Genomic DNA, 10,669 nt, shown 5'->3' on the forward strand with positions numbered 1-10,669 from the left:
CATCATCATCTCCATGAGCTTGGGGTTTAGAAAGATGAGGAGGAGACGATTTATTTGGGATATGGTATGTTGTGTTTGAGTCTCCTCTGCCACCAAAAGCGATTTCCAGCACAGCGGAGGCGACGCTCAGAAATCTCTACAGGGAAGGCTAGTTTTGAATGTGAGGATTTGAGGTTCTTTGGACGCTTCTGAGCATTGCTGGCTTGTGAATCGTATACATTCATGGGTTTGGGCCTGGGATCAGGGCCCACACGTTTTTTCCACTTGCACCACCTATGAATGTGCACTCCCTGTCCAATTGAAGTCAACATGGGCTTTTTGGAGTCGGGCCTTCAAAGAGCCCATACACCCCCCTGTTCCTTTGTCTCTTTAATTCCTTTTCTAGATTTGTTATTATTCTTTAATTGATTTTAACATGATAATTGCTGTTTTTTTTTACAATTTTCAACATGAATTCAATTTGTATAATTAATGCATTATTTGTTTTGTTTAGTTTTATTTTCTAATCATGTAAATAATCATGTAAATAGATATTAATTATGAATTAATTACGATTTAATTAGATTTTGATTAAACTTGTAATTAGACTTTGATTTGGAAATTAATCCACACTAATTCAATCCATGTACATTGATATCTTTGCGTCTAGGTCGTAGAAAAATCATGGAGTTCAATGCTTCCTTAGATTATGGCTTTTGGTTTAGTTTTAATTGCCCATTTTAATCAATTGTTTTCCATGTGAATATTTGATGTTTGATTTCTTGGATTTATTTGATCCTAACCTTTGTGTGATCCCCTAACTTAGGATTTGTGAATCATTTGATTAATTTATTGATCTTTGGATAGGTTGTACATAATAATCAACAAATTCATTCCCTTTGATTTAAGTAGATCAAAATAAATTTTGATTAACTAAATCCTTTGATTCATGTATAATTCCAAGTCTATTCAAGTGATCAAAAGTCCCTTGATCACTTGATAAGACTATTCAGTAAATATGTAGATCTTAAGGCCTTAAGTTCAGACTTTCATACAAGGCATCCCAGGAAAATTAAGCAGTGGATTATACAAGGCATATCAAAGGTGTTTCTTCAAGATCTTGTCAATCAAGATTCAAATAGTGTGACATGATCCTTAAGAAATATATAATGAATGAGAGTGGAGAATTTCATTAACTCATTTTGAATATCTTTGGGTATGGGACGAATGACTCAATTCCTCATCGTATTCACCTTTATTCATAGACTTTAGTATAATTCAAATCATATGATTGTCAATTCTCCCCCTCAAAGCAACAATGCAATAATCAGAGGTCTCCATCAACAACTTATCAATCACGATTCAAGTTGTGCGCCATGAGCCTTAAGTAACAAAGAATGATGAAAGTGGAGAACTCATATCCTTGTCTAGGGTATACTTGGGTACGGGATGAATGCCCCATTTTCTCAAGGTATTCTCCTTTGTTCATAGACTTTAGTACAATTTGAATCAAGTGATTGATAAGGTCTTCATCATTGCAAGGAGAAACAAGGATTCTTCTTCAACAACTTGAAAGTTATGATGAGAATCACATACCACGAGCCTTAAGTAGTAAAGAATGATTTGTTACTAAATTGAATATGTTTGAAATATCTACAACTTTTATGAAGGAACTTCTCTCATTTTAAGTCCATAGAAAAAGTTATTCAAGGTGGAAGAAGTGAACATTTGACTTGGGACTTAGAAAATTTTCAAATATGTTTGATTTCCCAAACTTCCACCTCAAAATTCATCATGATCCAAGCTTCAAATGAAAAATTGTTCAACATTAAAAATGTTCCCCTTGATCTCACCTTTTCCAAACATCCAAGATCATCTCATTTGGTTTAAAATTGAGGGACTTGTACATGGGTGTAACTTAAGGTATCATTTCGATAATTTCAAGTTCCACTTTTCATTACTTTTGCATGAGCTTCTAACATGATTTCATCATGAAGTACATTAGACTTTGGATCAAATGGCATCATTTCATGGGCCTAATGCACGCCCATGCATCCACGCAAGGAAGAATTTAAAAATTTGCCAAATTTGGAAGTGTGCAAGTATCATTCACATTGGCTATCAATAGAACCCTTGGTGATCAGAAATAGGATCCCTCTTGCCCAAGCTTCGATCCTCTCCTCCCCAAACCCCGTTGAAAGGATAATCTTGAAGGTGTCTTAGGAAACCGAGTTTCAATTCTCCTTCTGTTTTAGGATTGAAACTCCAAGAGTCCAAGCCTTTTAACCTTTCAAATCATCTTCTGCAAGCTTCTAGAGTCAAGTCAAGCCAAATTGAAGGCCAGATCAAGCAACTTTGAAGCTCCTCGAAGGTGAGATTTCAACAATTTCTTCTCTTTGATTCTCTCTCAATTCTCCACTATTCTTGTTGATTTTTGATTTGCTGAAGTCCTACCAATGTAGGCAACAAGATTGAGTTACTTTGAGGTCAAATCGAAGTAACCCAGTTCATGATCCTCAAAATTCAACTCCCTGTATCTTTTCATATACTTGGAATTGGACAAAATTGAGGCAAGATTTGAGATCCTGGGCATTTTTTTCTTTAAATCCATGTCTTACTTTTTCATTTTGGTGATGGTTGGTTGTGGACCAGTCCGGTGAGGTCCACCGGAGAAGAAGACCAGAGCTATGGCTCCGGTGATGAGGTGTCTTGCTTCCCAGCCACATGATCCATTTAATTTGTTTTAATCTCGTGCCTTGGTTCTGATTACCATGTGTGTGGTTCAATTGACCAGGGAACATGTGGAACGTGTGTTTTCGTCCATCTGATCTGCCAGCTCAATTAATGAGAAGATGGCTCACATTTTTTTTGAATTTTTCAATATTCCATTTAATTGCTTATTTTTCATTAATTCATATTAATTTCATTATTGATCCAAAAAATATGGGACTTTCACCAAAAAAATTCAAACATTTTCCTCTTTCATTTTCTGAATTAAAATTATTTTTTGGATCAATATTGATACTTTTCATGATTCATTTTTTTGTGTATATTTTTAATTGTTTAAAAATACTTCTGACTTTTTAAAAATAATGAAATTTTTTCTCCAAGGTCCTTTGACCGTGTTTGACCTATGATAAATCACTTGGCCATTTATTTGGTGTTTTGAAGAGGGTTTAGGTTTTTGATCAAACATAATTTAATTTAATGCATTTTAATTTGATTTTTAATTGTTTAATTGTGTGAAAATCATGTTGAGGCATTTTTATTGACTTGTGAAGTTTAACTATGTGTTTGGGCCTTGGTCAAGGTTGATTTGACTTTTGTTGGATTAAAACCATTGGATTTAGGGGATTTATGAAATGTATATTTCATCTCCCAAAATGAATGAATGATTTTAATTTGATAAAATTCCTCCCATGACCAATTTATGTTTGTCTCATTTCCCCCCATTCTTCATCTTCAATCCCATTCTATCCTATTCCTCTCAGTGACCAATGAAGTCTCAATATCCTAAGGCTAATTGGTTCATCAATAACTTTGGGTTAGATGAACTAATACAAGTATGGATGAGATTAGGTCCATCCTTTGATCATTTTCTTTTCGTATATGGTATGTTTTAGGAGTGTGGTTCATTATACCATATCTCTAACATGCATTAACACCAAAATTTCTATTGCCCGACCTCAGATAGTTGTGACTTCTACATAATTTCAATTACGATTGCTTAACATATCACTAAATTTTGACCCAAAAGCATAACATTCTAGTAATTGAGATTGTTAGTCTCCTCCCTTTCATGGTATTGTGTGGAAACTTGGTCTTTTTTCCTTCCTTTGGAAGATGTCTTGGTTCAAGGATCCATGCTTGTGAATAGAGGGTTGAGTGTTCTCCAAAGAATAACTTAAACAATTGAAAAGCAAAACTCCACTAACATCTAATCAACTAACCTTTGACTAACTTCTTCTATAATTGCTTTAAATTTCAAGTCATTTACTTTAGGCAATTTAAATTCAAGCCATTTATCATTTGCCATTATACATATCATTTAGCTTGTTTATTTTAATGCCATTTTCACTTTGCTCACTTGAGCCATATGTTGTGATTGTATATATTTGTTTGGGTATCTTGTTTGTGTTTTTAGTCTTAGGACCTTAAAATATTTAATAAACAATAAAAACCCTAAAAAATGTTTGTGTGGACTGTTGTATTATATCTGAGCTTTGGACTTAGGATTAGGCAAAATTCCCTATGCAAAAAGACTTGGCCAATGCCAACATTTCTGAAACCAAGTTCTTGTGATTTGAGTTTTCATCTGATGCAAGTATTGAGATCCATATGAGTACATTTGCTGCATGGTCTTGATGCTAATTTTACTTTGAACCTGTGTGTAATGCCTTATTTTGAGCCATTCAAAGAGTATGTCATATAATACATAGGGAAGATTATGAAGAAGATTGTGAAGTTGCTAGCTTGGATGTGGTTACCTTTATTTGATGCCTTTCTCTTCATCTTGCTACTTGTTTATTGATATTGCTTGATTTCTAAAGTCAAAAGGAAAAGTGGGTTTCTATATGACATTCTTGTCTATTGGATTACATCCCATTGGTCAGATCTTTTCAACTCTTAACTTTTAAATTCATGCTTAGGATTAGTCTCTACATCTCCTCCCATTTCTTTAATTTCAAATCTCTCCCCCTTTTCAAAATATTCTTTGTTTGTGATTTCAAAACTTAGACTTTATTGCAAATTAGAAACTTTGGCTTTATGCCATTGCCTTTTTTAACTCTTTTCTTATTCAAACTTGTAAATAAATCTAATCATATTTACTTAAAATTTCCAAAGACAAAAAGAACTAACACTCAATCAAACCCTTTTAGGCCCTTTGTGCCTCTTTTAAACCTAAATTTTTGTTAAAAGCAATTCACTCATTTTGAAATTAATACCGCGAACTACGAGGTTTTGATCCCTCATTTTATGTTGGTACGTAGGCACAAGTCCGAAGGTCTTGTCAAACACAAAAATATAATTAATGAATTCTTTTCTCATCTCCACACTCTATTTATTGCAAACATCATTTTATGCCAAAAACACATACACACATAAAAAAGGGCTCCCTAAGAGTACCTAGGATACTTTAGGTGCTAACATCTTCCCTCTGTGTAACCAACCCCCTTACTTGTAATCTCTGGAATTTTATTAGTTTTGATTTGAAAACATCTTATCTTTGGGTTTTGTTCGTACTTTTCCCTTTTCCTTTGGAAACAATAAAAGCGCGGTGGCAACTCTGGTTTTATTGACGTTAAGTTTATCCATAGCTTAATGGTCATGAATTTACTGTTACAGCATAGACAAACACCTCGTTCTTTATTTCCACTGAAGTTAACCCTTGAAGTTGCGTTTGTCTTGTGAGTCGTTGTTTCTTAGACAAACATCTATTTGTTTCCACCATTTTGTTGGTACAAGTTATACTTTTCATCACTTATATCTCTCTTTGTTCTCGTGGTTCCACGTACTGCGGATGCTCTGACTTTCTCATTGCATAGTGAGAATACGTAGGCACGAGGATGCGAATCCTTGGCGAACACAATCCTAATTATTCCTCCTTCCTCCTTAGGGCACTATTCATATCTTTCATGAACCATTATCTACCTTCAATCATCGAATCATTCACTCCATGTGATATACTGTTATTTTTGAGCCAAATACGCTACCTCTTTGAGCCTCATCTTGTGTCAGCTTGTGAAGCAAGATCTGTTTGTGATGTGAAACCAAACACTTAATTCACTTTGTTTTTGGCAATACCATATAGTGGCACCACGCTTCCGGCTACCCCACATATGGTTCACGCCAGTTTTACTCTTGGGTTCAGTTTTCATCCCTTTTTGGAGTTCAAACAACATTATCTTTTGGTTTAGACCATACCTTTATCACAACTTCTTTTCACCTCTCACCATTAGTTATATGAACTACAGAGCTCTAAATTCCTTATTGCACTATAAGGATACGTAGGCATGAGGGTCATAATCCTCACCGAGCCTTTATCTATTTCTTTTTGTATTTTCCTAATTCTTTCGCGAGTAAATCTTTAGATATAACACTCATTTAAGCAAGAACAATCAAAACGGTTTATGTTGAGTACAACATATGTAACAGGTGCTAATACCTTCCCCTTGCATAACCGACTTCCTTACCCAGATATCTCTTTCCCTGGGTTTTATCTATGTTTTCCCTTTCTTTTGGGAATAAATAAAGTTCGATGGAGACTCTGTTGTATGTTTGAGCATGCGATGCATTTGGGTATATTTCTGCTAGCTTCACAAAGCACACAAAGAAAGCAAATGAAAATAGGCTCGACTTGCTTAGGAAGGAACCCTCAGCAGAGTCTCCAGCTGAAGCTATACGAATTATACCCGAGCATATCACACGCTCAAAGATACAACAAAGTCGCCATCAAACTTTCTTTATTCCCTAAGGAAAGGGAAACATCGACAAAACCTGGGGGAAGAGAAAAAGGGTAAGGAAGTCGATTATGCAAGGGGAAGGTATTAGAATCCCTCACATTTGTTGTATTCAACGGGAACTGTTTGAATGTTGTATGCAACAATGGGTGTTACTATCTAAAGATTACTCGCGAAAGGGGTAAACATGGGTTAATAAGTAAATATGCTCGCCAAGGATTGGGGTCCTTGTGCCTACGTATTCTCACCGTGCAATAATAAACTCAGAGCTCCGTAGTTCGTGGAACTAAGACGGATGTGTTAGTTGTTTTTAATGAACAATATTAACGTTCATATTCTACTGTCGATTTGCTTGTATGCTCGAGCATGGGAGACTTAAACGTCTGTTTATTTGCGAAAGAATGGATAAACTCGGATCATACTCTAGTAGTTAAACATTGCTTGCTCACACATGGAGGCTTAAGCCTCTATCACAATAGAAAGGAAGTAACACATCCTTTCTGAAAAGGTTTTAAACTGAAAGTGAATCCCAAAGGAAAACTGAGGTTGATGAGGTGAATTTGCTTTTATTCTGAAAAGAGAGTCATGATTTGAATCGTACTAAAGTCTATGAATGGAGATGAATACAATGAGCAATTGGGTCATTAGTCTCGTACCTAAAGATATTCATAATGCGAATAAGTATTCTCCACTCTCATCCCTTCCCCGTTACTTAAGGCTTGTAGCACACAATTCTAATTGTATTATTAATTATTTTTGAGTTTATTCACAAAACAGTTTTAGTTTTATTGAGAGAGAACAAAAGGGAAAAGAATAAACCATAGAAGGTTGAAATTTGATCTTCAGTCTGCATCACATATCTGTGTAGAAAGACTTATCAATGATTCGATTTAAATTGCACTAAAGTCTATGAATAGAGGAGAATACGATGAGCAACTGAGTCATTCTTCCCGTACCCAAAGATATTCAGAATGAGGATAGGAATTCTCCACTCTCATCCCTTCTCTATTACTTAAGGCTCATGACGTGCAATTTGTATCATAACTGATGAGTGTTGAAATTGAATTTCCTTGCAGCTTCCTGTGATGAAGGTTGTCTTTGAAGAAAGAAGAGACTTTACAATCGCCTTGAATCAAATTATGCTAAAGTCTATGAATAGAGGTGAATACGATGAGCAACTGGGTTATTCGTCCCGTACCCAAAGATATTCAGAAAGAGGATAAGAATTCCTCACTCTCACCCATTCTCTATTGCTTAAGGCTCATGGAACACAACTTATCTCATGATTGGAAAATGTTGAATCCATCTTTGTAGTGCTTGAATAGTAGTCCAGTCTGTCTTGTACTGATTTGAATTTATGAAGTCTTCAATCTTGATCTTTGAATCTTGAAATCCTGAACAACTCTTTGAGATCCAGTATATCCAGTACATCTTGAACACAAGGGACTTGCCCTATCAAGTGATCACTTGAATAGGCTCGAGGAATTGAGCACAGTCAAAGAATTTAATTAATTAAAGCGAACTTTGATCAACTAAATCAATCGGGAAAAACAGTTAAAAATTTATACACAAAATAACCCAAAGGGTTAATTAATCAATCAACTGCTTTTCACAAGTCCTAAAGTATGGGAACATGCAAATTAGGATATTTCTAAATCCTAGGGATAAAATGGTCATTATCCATAAACTTATCAATTAGGAAATTAATTCTAAAAAGTCAAAATCGAGTTAAAACTAAACAAGCCTATTTATTTCCTAATTTTATCACCATTATTTTTAATTATTTCTGAAAAGATCTAATTAATTCTAAAATTCTAAGCTAAATCTAAATAAATTCTAAAACCTAATTATCTAGAATTCTAATTCTAAATCTAAAGTTTAATTAATTTCTAGTATTTCCTAATTAATTTCTAATCATCTAAATTCTCACTAGCCTAATTAAATTATACTGAGAAACTAATTAAAAAAACTAAATCAAGAACTCAATTAATCATGATTAAAAAAATAAGCAAACATGGAAACCAAATAAAGCAAAATAAAATAATAATAAAAAATGAAGGAAAGGGATAGGAGAGTGTATTGGGCGCAGAGCCCATTTCCAGGCCCAACATAGCCTTGTTGCATGAACTCAAGGGGGGTATGCTTAGTAGAATGCGGGTGCAGCCAGCAACTATTGGGCCCAAGGCATGGAGCAAGCCCAATAGCACAATAAGGGGAACTGAATCTAAGAGGCAAAGTTCCTCATGTGCTCAATTCCTTAACGTGTTCCACGCTCAGTCAAAAATTTAACTCTCAAGTTCCCGCCATCTGAAACAGTCTTCCTCCATCGTGCTGAAGGCAGAGCCCTAAACTATGAACAAATTCTACCATCCTCCTCCTCCCAGTGCCCTAATACTAAATCTAATGTCAACTTTCTAAAATTCCTCATCAATCAGACGAATCGAAGCAAAGTGCATCAGAACCCTAACCTACAAAACTTGAAATTAAATCTTCATCGTTCGGAATCAAAGCCCTAGGGATGAAGGATTTGATTCCCCTAACCAAAACCTACATCTTGGTAACTAGAATGGAGCAAACGGCTATGGAAATCGGAAACTCACCGGCGGAGAAAACGCAACTGGAACCGGAATTTCAGGTACCTCTTATGAATCTTTTTTCTCTTCGAAACTTCCTTTTCTTCAACCTTCTTCTTCTTCTGTAATCTTCTTGCGTGATTTGAGAGATTAATATTTGAGTTTGCATGTGTGTATCAGAGATGTGTATGAATGCGCGAGAGAGAGAGTTTGAGACTGAGAACGAAGGGATGAAAAAAGTGAGAATCTGAGTATATGAATGAGTTTTCAGGTGAAGGAGGAATAATGATGAATGAGGAAGGTCAGTCTGAATTTATAGGGAGGAATGAGTTAATAGAATGTTAACTCTATCAATTCAGTTTGTTGAATTTTTTTCAAGTTGGTTAGTAGTTACGTAATCGTGTTAGAATAAATTAGAAGTGAAATGAGAGTTAGTTAGGAGATTCAACTTCAGTTAGTTATGTGAAATGTTAGCTAGTTTTAAGTTCAGTTAGGTGTTATGATGAAGTTAGATATGCCAGTTAGAATGTTAAACTGAGTTGGTTATAAATTTTAAATGAGTTATTATTTGTGTTTGAGTCCAGTTAGTGCAATGGTTGTTGTTAAGTGGAATTAGTTGTTTAACTGAATTTGATGTGCAACTTGATTATGAAACAGTCCAACTACTCAATGATGGTGCAGGGTTTATGTACTATTGTTGCTAGTTTTTGGCTTAGGGATATGAAGTTAAATGAACATGCTTGGCCCTGTTTCTAGTGGTAATCAAGTTTAATGAATGGTTACTTTGATTTCTGCCAATGTATGATTGTGAGCTAGCTTCCTGCTAAATGAATTGGTGATGATCCTGTTAAAACCTATGTTATGAATGCAATGTTGTTAGAATTTTGTTATACAATTTGTCTTGTTAATGCGTGTTGATGCTTGTATCAAATGGATTGGAATTGTGATGGATGATGAGTGATATGCAGCTTGTTATGAGAGTTCTTTGTGTTAGGTCTGAATGTGTGACTGTGCTTGATTGTTAATGATTGTGATGCTAGTTGACATTGTTGTTTCTTTGATGTGCAGCCTGCTCTTTTGATGTATGGTCTGTCTTGAGATGTTTTACAATCATGTTATGTTAAGTTATATTAAGAATGCATTGCCGTAATGATTGGTTAGGTTATGAACTTGAATGGATGTTATGTTAACATGGTTATGTGTTATGTGATGTGAATGATGATTATACTTTTCAACTTGGTATGGAAATGCTTTGGTTTTATTTGGCATGTTTGGCTTAAGTTAGGCATAGCATGTTGGTTTGGAATTGACTCATGTTATTGTTAAGAATGTTTAAAAATGACACATTGGTTTTTGGTCTTTGTTTTATAGGAAATGGATGGACCAATGCAAGGATGACTTGTTTTTGAAGAAACAAATGGAGATTAGAGTTTAGGAATGGGAAAAAATATGAATTGACTTTGGTGAACTGGTTAACCAAAAGGTCAATAGTTGACCAAATATCAACTTATGCAAAATGTAACTCATTTTTTTTTGTAATTTTTCAATGTAATGTATATGGAAAATGTAAATATGATATTGTATGAATGAAATGCCCCCTTTTTAGTGAAAAATATTCTTATGACTAATGAAACAAGTTTGAATTTCAAATTACCA

At 34.7% G+C, this 10,669-nt stretch overlaps 1 long non-coding RNA gene across 1 annotated transcript; it reads left to right on the top strand.

The window, feature by feature from the left end:
- Nucleotides 1–8,597: 8,597 nt before the first annotated feature.
- LOC127102530 (uncharacterized) lies at nt 8,598–10,669 on the top strand. The gene is made up of 2 exons (XR_007794712.1): nt 8,598–9,075; nt 10,385–10,669. It is a non-coding gene; the product is annotated as an uncharacterized LOC127102530 (long non-coding RNA).

This window comes from Lathyrus oleraceus, chromosome 7, assembly GCF_024323335.1.
Source record: "Lathyrus oleraceus cultivar Zhongwan6 chromosome 7, CAAS_Psat_ZW6_1.0, whole genome shotgun sequence".
NCBI lineage: Eukaryota > Viridiplantae > Streptophyta > Magnoliopsida > Fabales > Fabaceae > Lathyrus > Lathyrus oleraceus.